Source organism: Vulpes lagopus, chromosome 7 (genome assembly GCF_018345385.1).
Source record: "Vulpes lagopus strain Blue_001 chromosome 7, ASM1834538v1, whole genome shotgun sequence".
NCBI classification, from domain to species: domain Eukaryota; kingdom Metazoa; phylum Chordata; class Mammalia; order Carnivora; family Canidae; genus Vulpes; species Vulpes lagopus.
Genome location: NC_054830.1, coordinates 93,950,265 through 93,962,949, shown reverse-complemented (window position 1 = coordinate 93,962,949; position 12,685 = coordinate 93,950,265). Strand labels below are relative to the sequence as shown.

The 12,685-nt window shown below is 38.6% G+C and overlaps 1 protein-coding gene and 1 long non-coding RNA gene across 4 annotated transcripts in view; one reads left to right on the top strand and one right to left on the bottom strand.

Annotated features, from left to right (window-relative positions):
- Window positions 1-12,685, bottom strand: part of LOC121494769 — a 150,591-nt gene that overhangs the window by 87,528 nt on the left and 50,378 nt on the right. The gene's annotated exons all lie outside the window — the stretch shown is intronic.
- ADAMTSL1 (ADAMTS like 1) overlaps window positions 1-12,685 on the top strand; it is an 882,039-nt gene that overhangs the window by 833,522 nt on the left and 35,832 nt on the right. The window lies entirely within an intron of this gene.

The window sequence follows — 12,685 nt, the reverse complement described above, 5'->3', positions numbered from 1 at the left end:
ACCAAGGAATGGAGGCCTAAAGGCAATATTTTCTTTCACTGATTATAAAGGATTGATAGACGCTTTCTGCTGCCAGAACTCTCATTAGCTAGGCAGGCTTCCCAAGCACTGCTTCCTCCTCAGACACCTAACCACCTCAAGACCTGTCATAACTGAGGTCTGAGGAAAGAGAGCACTGCCATTCCATGCTGATTGACTGTTTCCTTGGGTAGGCGTTGAAGTTGGGAGGTTGGAAATGGTCAACATTGACATAGCTGGGAGAGAAACATAAAAGGAGATGCTAGACCCTGCATGAGACGTTGTTTAACGTCCTCACTAAAGCAGAGGGGACAGGGAAGTGGTTCATTATTGAGTCTCTCTGGAGGTGTAGAACACGTTTGCCCCTGATTTGGGTGTCCTTGTAAACGGAACACAGAGAGATTGCTCACCTTCAAGAAATGATTGATACTTCTTTTACTTTAACAAATGAGAAATGTCCGTGACAGAAAAGAACCCCCGTTACAAGCCAGGTTTTCTCATTAGCAGTGAAACATGAATAATTATTCACTGGGAACATATGCTGTGGGAATTCATGTTAGATTTCTTATTTTGACTATCACGGTGGGCAAACCTCAGAGACCACTGTGTACACATAGAGCCATGCACATAAATACATACATAAAAGCACAGAGGCCTATACTACATGTGTGCAGAGGAAGATACCATTTCTGGATACAAAGTAAGTTTTTAAGGAGAAGGAGCTATATATTGAGTTAAAAGCATTGAAAGTTTAGTGATAGAAAAGGCAGGTGGCCAGTAATTTTATTCATTTGTTTTAGTTATAGCTAGTTTATTTTGGTCTTGACTTTAACTATTGAAAGCAGACTTTCCTAACAGCATTTTCAAGATGAGTAGTCACACTTACTAGAAATACATTCTCTCTGGTCTCTATATAGACATGAAGGGAAATGCAATAACCCATATAGCAGGACACAGTCCCAGTAAGGAAAGAATAATTAGGATCGTCATAGTTAGGATATACATTCAACAACCTAAAACAGAGAACCAAAGTTCCAGAAGGCATTCCAAGCTTGGTCTAACAACCCACCACGCCATCTAAGGACCCAGGCAAAAAAATATTTAAAATCCTATCACTCTGACATCCTGGAGTAGTGCCCTTATCCAACTAGGCCAAGATGGCTTGTTCTACATACATATTCTCAATAACAGGATGGAGGAAGGAGGAAAAAGAGAAAGTTTGTTCCTTTAAAAGCATGTCCCAGGCAGTATACATATCACTATCCCTCTCATTTCACTGAATGCAATCATATGTCTGTCCTATATCTTATTTCAAGGGGTGATGGGAAAAGTCTCTATTCTGGGCAGCTATATACCTGACCAAACTTCAGGGTTCTTTTACTCCAGGAAGGAGAGGACACTTATGATGGGATCACTAGCAGTTTCAGCCATACAGAACAACTGAACTAAAGGTTGAAATCAGGGGTGATAGAAGTACAAATGAAAGTGATCTCTGACTTCAGTGGGGCTAAATGAATGAAGGTGAACCCAGCAGTAGGAATTTGTAAGTTGGGCAGATTATAAAGCATTTGAGGAAATATCTGAAAGTAGCAGGCTGGAACAGCAATTTTTTTTTAATTTGCCAAACACTCATAGAAAAAGCATACAGGGACGCCTGGGTGGCTCATCAGTTACGTGTCCACCTCTTGATTTCGGCTCAAGTCATAATCTCAAGGTCATGACATCAAGCCCTGTGTCAGGCTCTGCACTGAGTGTGAAGCATGTTCAGGGTTCTCTCTCTCCCTCTCCTTTTCCCTCTTCCTCTCTCTCTCTGCCTGACTCCTTCTCTAAAGAAAAAGAAAAAAAGAAAGCATAACCTGAATAAGCAGAATATGTGAAAAGCAACTCTTTAGACTCTGAGTTGTTCATGATGATCCATGATTTAGACAATGCAAATATGTATCTTCCTTTTTATTATGGATAATTTTGCATATATGCAAAGTAAACACAGTAGCATAAATCACCCAGCTTCAATAAACATGCTGCTATTTCTATTTCTCTTGTACTTCCACCTCCTTGCCACCTCCTCCCCAATTAATTATCCAGGGCGTGATCCCAGAGTTCCGGGATCGAGTCCCACATCGGGCTCCCCATGGGAAGCCTGTTTCTCCCTCTGCCTGTGTCTCTGCCTCTCTCTCTGTGTCTCTCATTAATAAATAAAATCTTTTTTTAAAAAAAGGAATAATTATACACATTAAAATGCCCAAATCTTGGGGCACCTGGGTGGCTCAGTTGATGAAGCATCTGCCTGAGGCTCAGGTCATGATCTCAGGATCTGGGGATCAAGCCGTGTGTCGGCCTCCCTGCTCGGTGAGGAGTCTGCTTCTCTCTCTCCCTCTGCCTCCCACCCTCTGTCCCCACTCATGCTCTCTTTCTCTCTCTGTCTATGTCTGTCTCTCAAATAAATAAATAAAGTCTCTAATATCCTTCTCTACTAATTGTCATCCTTGTAATTTCTAGATATGTTTCCTCTGATTGAATTTTATCTTGGTTATAAATCACATTTTTCTGCTTCTAGACTTATCAAGTAATATTTGATTCAGTGATGGACACTGTAAATTTGTGTAATTAAGTGTCTGGATTTTGTTGTCTTCTACAGATTGCTGGATATTGTTCTGTTAAGTGGTCAAGTTATTCAAAGTTTAATTTTATCATTTTGAGGATTCTTATTTAAGCATGATTAGGGCAGCTCTGAAGTAGTGTTTATTCTAGGGCCCTTCTAGGGTCTCTATTGCATGCCCCAGATGATCAAGGATATTCCAATCTAGCTGGTCTTGAACTTGAAGGTCTCCCAGCCCTATTTGAGCTTTGGGAAATATTAAGCTTACCTACTTAGTTGGTCTTTGTTCAGTCTTAGAGAGTTTCACTCTGTGCATTACATCTTTCATTGAGCAAATTATCAGCATGAATTTATGCAGACTTCTGGATATGCAGACTTCTTCTATGTAGCACTCTTATCTCCAAAATTCTCAACAATTTCCAGCTGCCTCAGCCTCTTCAACTCTGTTCTTTATCTCATCAATTCATCCAGACTGCTGTGCTCTGCTTGGGATAATCCTCTGCTAGGACTTGAATTATGTACCCCCCCCCAAAGATATTGAAATTCCAAACCCTCTGTGCCTGTAAACCTATAAATGGGACCTTATTTAGAAATAAAGTCTTTGTAGGGCAGCCCAGGTGGCTCAGCGGTTTAGCGTCAACTTCGGCCCAGGGCATGATCCTGGAGTCCCATAATCGAGTCCTATGTCGGGCTCCCTGCATGGAGCCTGCTTCTTCCTCTGCCTCTGTGTGTGTGTGTGTGTGTGTATGTGTGTGTGTGTGTGTGTGTGTGTCTCATGAATAAATAAAATCTTTTTTAAAAAATAAGGTCTTTGTAGATGATGATGTTAAGATGAGGTCATGAGGGTGGGTTCTAATCTAACTGGTGTTCTTACAAGAAGGGGAAATTTATACACAGAGATGCTCAAGAGAGAACTCCATGTGAACATGAAAGCAGAGATTGGAGTGATGCATCTATAAGCCATGGAATACCAAAGGTTGCCAGCAAACCACAAGAAGCTAGAAAAGAGGAATAAAACAGATTACGCCTCACAGCCCTCAGAAGGAACTAACACTTCTGACACTTTGATCTCAGACTTCTAGCCTCCAAAACTGTGAGACAATAAATTTGTTTTGTCACCTAGTTTGTGACACTTTGTTATGGCAACCCTAGGAAACTAATATACCCTTAAAGGCTGTAAGTTCACTAACTGTCATGCCATCTCCAATTCTCTGTTAAGCCCATCTGGTGAATTTTTCATTCTTGTACATTTCAGCCCCAGCATTTGTCTTTGTAGTTTCCACTTCTCCACTGAAATACTCTATCTGTTCATTTATTATGAGTGTATTTTCCTTTAAGCCCGTTAACATATTTATCACAGTTGCTTTAAAATCACTCTACTTATTGAAACATTTGCACCAGAGAATTCATGGGTCACATTTCTTCTTGTCTAATGTTTATTGTATACAGAACATTATAAATGGTCTATTGTAGAGACTCAGGATTCTGTTATGTTCCCTAAGAGTGTTTATTCTTGTTCAAGTGGACAGTTAACTTAGCTGAACTCAAAGTCCAACCTGTGTCTTCCCTGCAGTGAACACAAGTGTATTTTCTACTCTGTTCTTTCAGCTTTTAGCTGCTTCTTTTGCTGGGTCCCCTGCATTTTGTCTACTAACAGTTTGGGCAGGTTGATACAGATTTTGAGGTTTATTCTCCCTGTGACTCTTCCAGGATTTTCCCCCTTAACTTTTCAGCTGTTCTAAGACCCTCCAGACTCTCCTCTGGCCTTTTAAGCCAACTCCCTGAGTGGGCTTTGAGGAATTTCCTTGGGTAGAAAGCTACAAGCTGGCAAATGACACTTGTTGCAGTTCCTGAGTTTCTAGGATAGACTCCCCTCCTGTTTCTGTCACTGGCTTTGGTCACTTTTCAGTGCTTTTATAATGTTTAATGAGGGGTTGTTGTTTAGATTTTATGATTGTTATTTGTAGGAAGGTTAGTCCAACCAAGTTATTCACCATTACTGGAAGCTAGAACCCCAGTCAAGTTGTTTTAAGAGTTTTCTGGTCATGATCTATTCCATTCTTGTGACATTTGAAGCATTCTTCTTAATAACCCATGGTTATCAGGTTGTGGATGTTGGTTCACTTCTAAAGATTCAACACCAAAAAATAAAAAAATAATAAAAAAAATATTCAACACCCAGAGATAAATCTTCTCTTAAATTCAACAAATGGGTGTGCATAGCATTGAATGATATATTGATTCTATTTCTGATTTTATTAATTAGCCTTAATTAGTTAGAATGAGTTTACCTATTGCCTGAGCAGGGAGTTGGGAGGATTGTGGGAAAAATGTTTGTTTATTCAGTTATTTTCATAAACAAATGAAGCTATTTATTCATTACACACAAATTCTTACTAATTGCTTATTTCTTAACAACTAGTTTCTTTCATCTGTCCCCTTTCTGGATTTACATGATATCACATAGTCTCAATTTTCCTCTTATCTTTTAGGCCATTTCTTTTCAGACTACTTTAATACCTCCTTTAATCACTGAATGCTGGAGTTCCCCCACTGTTTTGTCCTGAGACTTTCCTGATCTCTTTTCATTGAAGACTTCATCCATACAAATCTATGAAAATGGTTCCCAAATTTTGTTTCTAGTTAATATCTCTGACTTACTTACATTTTTATCTTTGCCATCTTGATGGATTTTTTCTATCCTGTGGTTCCATCACAACCTTTAAGTCAGTATGCTTAAAACTAAACTCCTCTATCTCCAGGGGTGAAGATAAGCAATAGCTTCTCTTCCTGGCTTACCTATTTCTGTTAATAGTCTCACTAGTGTTCCGATCTTAAAGGCTTTTCCTCATTTTCTTCATCTCTGTCCTCCTCACATCCTGTCAGAGCTACCTCTGCAAATATATTTCATTTCTTACCACATCTGAACTGAATTATATATCTTTTTCTCAAGCCAGTGTATCTTGCAAAGAACTACCTTAATATCCTTTCTAAAGCCAACCTAGATTAGATCACTCCCTCTCTTCAGAAACCTACAGGAGCTCCCAAAAGACTAGATTCTGGCTGTCAAGATCCTCTTTATTGCAACTCCCACATACCATGCCAACCTCATTATGTTTTCTATGTTTCAGCCAAGTCAACTAGTCTTTTCTTCTAGCCACACAAGTTTTCTTATCTTTGTACCTTTGTTCACACTGCTTCCTCTAGGCTGCCTTCCCCTTCCTACTCTCTATGCCTGGTCTCAGTTTACCTTAGTCCTAAATAACCTTCATATATAACATCTCTTCCATGAGCTTTGCATTGGCATAGTTCAGTTTCACTACACATTGATCAAAGCAATATAGATTGGTCTATTTTACCCTTGGCAATTTGGCTATCTCGGGGCAGGAAGAAGAGGGATGAGGATAATGAGTCTAAGATGATATTGAGAAATCTAGGAATCTTAAAAGCACATTAAAGATCATCTAGTTCAGTGATTATCAATTGTGGAATCTCCTCACACAGAAGCCCAATATATTCTTTTGTGATTGAAATGGTAAGAGAGGCCCCCAAGCCCTTACTTCATGCAGGTTCCCTCTCAAAGGCCCCTCCTCAGATACTTCTGCAGACACTTAGGGCCTCAGAGAACTATCAGTTACAAAACCACTGACTAATTTAATACTCTCACTTACAGATTAGAAAACTGAAACCAGAAAGCCCTATCAAAATCTAGCGTTCTCTTTGAGAGTAATGAATCTGAGTCAATGCATTTGAAAGTAACAAAATTGCTTTTCTTTTTAAAACTTCCTACAAAAGTGATCTTGATCCTGATAGGTTTCAGAATGAGAGGCATTACTGGGAAGGTCGCTGATCAGACATCCACTTCAGTGGCTGCTCCTCGCACGTCTTTTTCAAGTTGAGTTTTAGGAATTTCGTGTCATGGCAGCCCTCATGCCTAGCTTTGGAAGGAACTCTGCCCCATTTCATTCACACTGGGAGCACCAGGCTGGAAGGCCCTGGGAACATGTCCAAGACCCAAGATCCAGATAGGCCAAGAGAGATGTCCTGGCTGCTTACTATTGCCTCTGATTCCAAGAAGGAGGGAGGATTATAAATGTAAATTGTTATGCAAATGAACCTCTTATTTAGCTGACTAGGATTCCTGGCTCCCAGTAAGTAACTTCATCCACCATATAAAACAGCCTGAGGCTGCTACTGCTCTTTTTTCTGCTTAAAAACTCTGTCAGAAAATCAATCCTAATGGAGTTGGAAAATTGAAGATTAGGGCTAAATATAAGAGATTTCCTTGCCAAATATCTCATGTTTCCTTGGAAATAGCAAGGTTCTTATTTATCAATTTTGAATATAACCTCACCAGGGTTCTTGTCCCCATTGACCAAACAGAATGATTCCTGGAACCAACATCTTAACAGTATATGACACCTTTTTTTTTTCCTTCAAAGCAGATGTGATTGAGACATACATTGGCCTATTTAAGTAAGTCTGAAAAGCTATACTGGTTTCAAGCTACACTTTTTAAATCATGCTATTTGCCTAAATAAATGTAGCTTTCCTGCCTCTTATTAGAAAATGATTTCGGCATCTGATTCCAGACTATATTTGGTACATTTGGAGGGGGCTGGATACTGCTGCTTCCAAGAAATCCTCGACTGATTTCTATACACTTCTCCCTAAGGTCATTCTTATCCGATTTTGTGACAGGAACAAAATGATACCACCATGGACCTTATACCACAGAGATGCCTAGATGCCACCAGGAGCATGCAGGGAACCTGCTCCTCCTGTGTATCTGAATAGGAAGATACAGGTGATCAGCACACAGGTAGAAAGTCTGCCCTACCCCAAGCCTTGGATCCATGGCCTATGGGAATTGTGGAAATCTCTTCTCCCTAAGTATATCAGTTAGCTATCACCACATTAAGAAATAATAACAATAATAAGACTCAGTGGCTTAAAATAGCATTAATTTATTCTTACTGATCTTAAGTTCAGCTGATCTAAACTGAGTTTGGCTGGGGTGAATTTGGCTGTTCTCCACATTTCTTTCAACTCCCTCTTGGGATCATCAGGCCAGTCCAAGCATATTCTATCAGTGATAGCAAAGGCACATGATCACAAGCAAAAATACACAGCCTCTTGAGGTTTAGGTTTGGAACTGGTATACTAGCACATCTGCCTCATTTCTTTTATTGTGGTTAAATACTCATAACATAAAATTTACTATTTTCAATATTTTTAAGTGTTCAATGGCATTAATTATATTCACATCATTGTGCAACCATCACGCTTTCCATCTCCAGAATTTTTTATCTCAAACTGAAACTCTGTACCCATTAAAAAAAAAAAATTACCCATGCTCCCCTTCCTCCAGCCCCTGATAATCACTATTCTGGTTTCTTTCTTCTATGAATTGGACTATACTAGGTACCTCATATAAGTGAAATCATACAATAATTGTCCTTTTGCATCTGGCTTCTTTCACTTAATGGTTCAAGGTTCATCCAGATTGTCATACATATCATGCTTTCATTCCTTTTTAAGGCTAAATAATATTCCATCATACATACATGTCACATTTGTTCATCCATGTATCCATCTACTGATAGACATTCAGGTTGTTTTCACCTTTTGGCTATTGTGAATAATGCTATGAACATTACTGTACAAATAGCTATTCAAGTCCCTGCTTTCAATTCCTTTGGGTATATACCCAGAAGTGGAATTACTGAACCATTATGGTAATTGTAATTTAATTTTTTGAGGAACCTCTATACTGTTTCCCACAGTGGCTGCACCCTTTTTCATTCCCACCAGCAATGCACAAGAATTCTAATTTCCCCAAATCTTCACCAATACTGGTTATTTTCTGTTGTCATTTTTGTTTTTTTAAATAACCATTCTACTGGATGTGATATATATATCTCATTGTGGTTCTGATTTGCATTTCTATAACAATTAGTGATGTTAAGCATCTGTTCATGTGCTTATTGGCCATTTTTATATCTTTGGAGAAATGTCTATTCAAGTCTTTTGCCCATTTTTTAGTTTGGCTGTTTATATTTATTACTGAGTTGTAGGAATTCTTTATATATTCTGGACATTAATCCATTACCAAATCTATGATTTGCAAATATTTTCTCCCATTCTGTGGGTTGCCTTTTCACTCTGGTGATAGTGTCCTTGGATGCACAAAAACTTTCCATTTTGATGATGTCCAGTTTGTCTTTTTTGCCCTGTGCTTTTAGTATCATATCCCAGAACTCATTGCCAAATCCAATATCATGAAGCTTCTGCTTATGTTTCCTTTTAAGAGTTTTGGGGGATCCCTGGGTGGCTCAGCAGTTTAGCGCCTGCCTTCTGCCCAGGGCATAATCCTGGAGTCCCGGGATTGAGTCCCACATCAGGCTCCCTGCATGGAGCCTGCTTCTCCCTCCTCCCGTGTCTCTGCCTCTCTCTCTCTCTCTCTCTCATGAATAAATAAATATTTTTTTTAAAAGAGTTTTATACATTTAACTCTAAGATTTAAGTTTTTGATCCCTTTGAATTAATTTTTGTATATGGTGTGAGGTAAGTCTACAACTTCATTCTCTTGCATGTAGATATCTCATTTTCCCAGCACATAAAGTGGTCCTGGCATCCATGTTAGAAGTTGTTTGAGCATATAAGCAAGAGTTTATTTGAGGGCTATTTTATTCCATTGGTCTATATGTCTTTATGCCAGTACTGTAATGTTTCAATTACTGTAGATTTATACTAAGTTTTGAAATCAGGAAGTATGAAACCTCCAAGTTTGTTCTTCTTTTTCAAGATTATTATGGCTATTCAGTATCCCTTGAGATTCCATATAAACTTACAGATGGATTATTCTATCTCTGAAAAAAAGAGGAAAAAGTCATTGAGATTTTAATAGGGATTATACTGAATCTATAGTTCATTTGGGGTATTGACATCTTCACTATATTAATTTTTCTAATCCATGAATATAACATAGTCTCCACAACATTTTATAGTTTTCAGTGTACACGTTTTCCATCCTCAGTTAAATTTATTCTTAAGTATTTTATTCTTTTTGATACTATTGTAAATGGAATTGTTTTCTTAATTTCTCTTTCATATTATTAGTATAACATCTGACTCATTTTATTGGCCAAAGTAGTCACATGGCCAAACCCAAAATCAGGAGGTGGGAAAGTACAGCCCACCTATCATCAAAGGCCACTGCAAAGTTACATGGCAAAGTGAATCGATACAGGGAGGAATTAAAAAAAAAAAATACAGGGAGGAATAAAGAACAGGGTTCTGTAACAATGATATTCCATACTGAACTTCTTATAGTCAGTTTTAACATTATTTTTCCAGGGCCCTTCTTCAAAGTAGTCTGCTATAAGCACTTCAACGAAACAATTGCTATGAAAATGTAAAAAAGGAGGGGGATAGACGGGGGGGGGGGGGGGGGGGGGCGGGTGGAGGGACAAAAAGAATGAGCAGACAAAGGAAGAAGATAACAAGGTGCCTAGGTAAAACTGCTGATGCCCAGCTGAACAGGTAGCAGGCATGAGGAAAAGAACACATGGTAAGGAATCAGAAGGCGTGTCACTTGATCTTGAAGTGTCTTAACATCTCAAGGCCTCAGTTTCCTCCTTTCTCACAAGGCTAGACAACATCTAAGGACCTTTCCTATGTTAATTCTACATCCTATACAAATTCTAACAGTGTCTCCCCAATATTCAAAAGACCCATAGCTAATACCATCCTCAGTGATATTTCCCCTGTGGTCAGGAACCTTTCCCCTATGGTCAGGAACAAGACAAGAAGAATGTCCACTCTTACCATTACTACTTAACATAGTACTGGAAGGCTTAGCCTCAGCAATCAGACAACAAAAAGAAGTAAAGGTCACTGAATTGACAAAGAAGAAGTCAAATTTTCACTATTTGAAGATGACATGACACTCTATGTAGAAAACCCAAGACTCCACCAAAAAATTGCTAGAATACATACATAAATTAAGCAAAGTAATAGGATATAAAATCCATGTGCAGAAATCTGTTGCATTTCTATATACCAGTAACAAGGCTGCAGCAAAAGAAATCAAAGAAAGGAATTGATCCCATTTACAATTGCACCAAAAATAATAAGATACCTAGGAAAGAAATTAAAGAGGACACAAATGCTCATGGATTAGAAAAGCAAACATTGCTACAGTGTCTGTACCACCCAAAGCAATCTACACATTTAATGCAATCCCAATCAAAATGCCACCAGCAGTTTTCACAGAGCTAGAACAAATAATTCTAAAATTTGTATGGAACCACAAAAGATCCTGAATAGCCAAAGTAATTCTGAAAAAGAAAAACAAAAGTGGAGGCATCATGATTCCAGATTTCAATCTATATTACAAAGCTATAGTCATCAAGACAGTATGGTACTGGCACAAAAAGACATAAAGATCAATGGAGCAGAATAAAGAACCCAGAAATGGACCCACAACTGTATGTTCAACTAATCTTTGACAAAGCAGGAAAGAATATCCAATAGAAAAAAGTCTTTTCAACAAATGGTGCTGGGAAAACTGGACAGCCACATGCAGAAGAATAAAACTGGACCACTGTCTTACACCATGCACAAAAATAAATTCAAAATGGATGAAAGACCTTAATGTGAGATAGGAAACCATCAAAATCCTAGAGGAGAACAAAGGTAGAAACCTCTTTGACCTCATCCATAGCAATTTCTTGCTAGACACATTTCCAGAAGCAAGGAAAACATAAGCAAAAATAAACCATTGGGACTTCATCAAGATAAAAACATTCTGCACAGAAAAGGACAATCAACCAAACTAAAAGGCAGCCTACAGAAAGGGAGAAGATATTTGCAAATGACATATCTGATAAAGAGTAAGTATCCAAAAGCTACAAAGAACTTATCAAACTCAACACCCAAAAAATAAATAACTCAGTTAATAAATGAGCAGAAGACATGAATAGACACTTCCAAAAAAGACATCCACATGGCTATCAGATACAACATCACTCATCATCAGAGAAATACAAATCAAAACCACTATGAGATACCATCTTACACCTGTCAGGATGGCTAAAATTAACAACACAAGAAACAGGTGTTGGCAAGGATGCAGAGAAAGAGGAACCATCTTGCACTGCTGTAGGAGTGCAAGCTGGTGCAACCACTATAGAGAACAATCTTCAAAATATTAAAAATAGAACTATCCAATGATCCAGCAATTGCACTACTTAATAGGTATTTACCCAAAGGATACAAAAATACAGATTCGAAGGGAGACAACACACCCCAATGTTTATAGCAACATTATCAACAATAGCCAAACGATGGGGAAAGCCCAAATGCCTGTCTACTGATGAACGGATAAAGAAGAGGTGATAATCTACAATGGAATATTGCTTAGCCATTAAAAGGAATGAAATCTTACCATTTGCAATGACATGGATGGAACTAGAGTATATTATGCTAAATGAAATAAGTCAGAGAAAGACAAATACCATATGATCTCACTCATGTGAAACTTAATAAAGAAAACAGATGAACATATGAGAAGGGAGGAAGAAAAAAAGGAGAGAGGGAAATAGCCATAAGACACTTTTTTTTTTTTTTTTTTGATAGTCATACAGAGAGAGAGAGAGAGAGAGAGAGGCAGAGACACAGGCAGAGGGAGAAGCAGGCTCCATGCACCGGGAGCCCGACGTGGGATTCGATCCCGGGTCTCCAGGATCGCGCCCTGGGCCAAAGGCAGGCGCCAAACCACTGCGCCACCCAGGGATCCCGCCATAAGACACTTTTAATGATAGAGAACAAACTGAGGGTTGATGGAGGGAGTGGGTGGGGGATGGGCTAGATGAGTGATGGGTATTAAAGAGGGCACTTGTTATGATGAGCACTGTGTATTGTATGTAAATGATGAATTACTGAATTCTATTCCTGAAACCAATATTGCACTGTATGTTAACTACCTAAAATTTAAATTAAAAAGAAATAAAAAGTAAACATCCAAATAAATTTTTCTGTGGAAGATAAGTTGTGGAAGACACA